A 3,267-nucleotide genomic window follows, 5' to 3' on the forward strand; every position below is an offset into this window, starting at 1 on the left:
TGAAAGGAAAAAAACTGTCAACCAAGAATTCAATATCCATCAAAACTGTCCTTCAAAGGAGCTGAGGGCATACAATGGAGAAAAGAAAGCCTTTTCAACAAATAGTGCTGGGAAAACTGGAAAGCCACATGTAAAAGAATGAAAATTGACCATTCTTTTTCACCATTCACCAAAATAAACTCAAAATGGATCAAAGACCGAAAGCTGAGACCTGAAACCATAAGGCTTCTAGAAGAAAATGTAGGCAGTACACTCTTTGACATCAGTATTAAAAGGATCTTTTCGGACACCATGTCTTCTCAGACAAGGGAAACAATGAAAAGAATAAACAAATGGAACTTCATCAGATTAAAGAGCTTCTTCAAGGCAAGGGAAAACAGGATTGAAACAAAAAAAACAACCCACTAACTGGGAAAAAATATTTGCAAGTAATACATCTGACAAAGGCTTAATATCCATAATATATAAAGAACCCACACAACTCAACAACAAAAAATTAAACAACTCGATCAAAAAATGGGCAGGAGACATGAACAGACATTTCTCCAAAGAAGATATACAGATGGTCAATAGGCACATGAAAAGATGTTCATCATCACTGATCATCAGGGAAATGCAAATCAAAAGTACACTAAGATATCACCTTACACCCATTAGAATGACAAAAATAACTAAAACAAATAGTAACAAATGTTGGAGAGGTGTGGAGAAAAAGGAACCCTCATACACTGCTCGTGGGAATGCAAACTGGTGCAGCCACTATGGAAAACAGTATGGAGATTCCTCAAAAAATTAAAAATAGAACTACCATATGATCCAGCTATTCCACTACTCGGTATCTATCCAGAGAGCTTGAAGTCAGCAATTCCAAAAGTCCTATGCACCCCAATGTTTATTGCAGCATTATTTACAATCGCCAAGATGTGGAAGCAACCTAAGTGCCCATCAACAGATGATTGGATAAAGATGTGGTATATATATATACAATGGAATACTACTCAGCCATAAAAAAGAACAAAATCGTCCCATTTGCAACAACATGCATGGACCTTGAGGGAATTATGTTAAGTGAAATAAGCCAGATAGAAAAGGACAATCTCTGTATGACTCCACTCATATGAGGAATTTAAACCTGTGGACAAAGAGAACAGATTAATGGCTACCAGGGGAAAGGGGGGGTGAGGGGTGGGCACAAAGGGTGAAGTGGTGCACTTACAACACGACTGACAGACAATAATGTACAACTGAAATTTCACAAGATTGTAACCTATCATTAACTCAATAAAAAATTTAAAAAAAAAAACATGGAAGTTCTCAAATCAATAACTGTACACTTTAAGGAACTGGAAAAGGAAAAAAAAATAAACCCAAGATAGCAGAAGGAAGGAAACAATAAAGATAAGAGTGGAGACAATGAATTAAAAATAGAGAAATAGAGAAAATTAACAAAACCAAAAGTTGGTTCATCAAAAAGATTGACAAAATTGACTAACCTTTAGCTAGACTAAGTAAATAGAGCAGGTGCAAACAACTAAAATCAGAAATGAACAGGGAGATGTTACAACCAACCTAACAGAAATAAAAAGGACTATAGAAGAATATTATGAATAACTATAAACCAACAAATTAGATAACCTAGATGAAATGGACAAATTCCTAGAAACACACAATCTACCAACACTGACTCATGAAGAAATAAAAAATGTGAATAGATTTATAACTAGTAAGAAAATTGAATTAGTAGTTAAAAACCTACTAACAAAGGAAACCCCAACACAGACAGCTTCACTGGTCAATGCGACCCAACATTTCAAAAATAAACACCAATTCTTCTCAAAATCCTCCCCAAAACTGAAGAAGTAACACTTCCTAACTCATCCTATGAGGCCGGCATTACCCTGATATCAAAGACAGACAAAGACAAAAACTATGGGTCCAAATTCCTTATGAATACTGATGCAAAAATCCTCAATAAAATACTAGCAAACTGAATTCAACAGCATATTAAAAGGATTATACACCAGGACCAAGTGGGATTTATTCCTAGAATGCAAGTGTGGCCAACATATGAAAATCGATCATTGTAATACATCACATTAGTAGAATGAAGGAAAAAACCACTTGATCATTTCAAGTGATGAAAAAAAGCTTTTGACAAAATTTAACAGTTTCATGATAAAACACTGAATAAACCAGGAGCAGAAAGAAACTTCCTCAAAATGACAAAAGCCTTATAGAAAAACCTAATGTCATACACGATGGGGAGCGACTGAAGGCTTTAAGATCAGGAACAAGTAAAGGGTGCTTACTTTTGCTACTTCTGTTTGACATAGTACTGGAGGTTCTAGCCAGAGCAATTATGCAAGAAAAATAAATACAAGGTATCAAAATTGGAAAAGAAGTAAAATGATCTCTGTTCACAGGTGACATGATCTTCTGTGTAGTAAACCCTAAAGACCGCACACACACAAACAACACAGACAAACATAAGAGCTAACAAACTCACTCAGCAAAGTTGCAGGACACAATATCAAGACGAAAACTAGTTGCATTTCTGTATACTTAACAATGAATAATCCAAAAAGGAAACTAAGAGAACAATTCCACTAACAACAGCATTAAGAGAAATAAGATCCTCAGGAATGAATTTACCAAGGAGGCAAAAGACTGCACAGTGAAAGCCACAAAACGCCACTGAAAGAAGCTCAAGACACACAAACAGCAGAAACATGTCCTGCGCTCATGGACTGGAAGACAACACTGCCAAGATGCTAATACTAGCCAAAGTGACCTACAGACTCAGTAAAATCCTTATCAAAATCTCAATGATCTTTTTTGCAGAAATAGAAAAACTCATTCTAAAACTCATATGGAATCTCAAGCGACTTCAAACAGCCAAAATAACCTTGAAAAAGAACAAAGTTGGAGGAGTCACACTTCCTGATTTTAAAACTTACTACAGAGCTACAGAAATCACAACAGTATAGTGCTGGCATAAGGACAGCAATAGAGACCAAAGGAATGGAGAGCCCAGAAGCAAACCCTTGCATATATGGTCAATTTACTTTTGACAAGGGTGCGAAGACCATTTGTTATGAACCGAGCGTTTGTGTCCCCTCCCCTAAATGCCTATGTTGAAGCTCTAGCCCCCAACGTGACTGCATTTGCAGACAGAGCTGGTGGTGATAAAGGTGACATCATTGGTCAGGAAAATGCAAACCAAAACCACAATGAGATGCCACTTCATACCCAATAGGATGGCTATTA

This window comes from Equus quagga, chromosome 16 (genome assembly GCF_021613505.1).
Source record: "Equus quagga isolate Etosha38 chromosome 16, UCLA_HA_Equagga_1.0, whole genome shotgun sequence".
Classification (NCBI taxonomy): domain Eukaryota; kingdom Metazoa; phylum Chordata; class Mammalia; order Perissodactyla; family Equidae; genus Equus; species Equus quagga.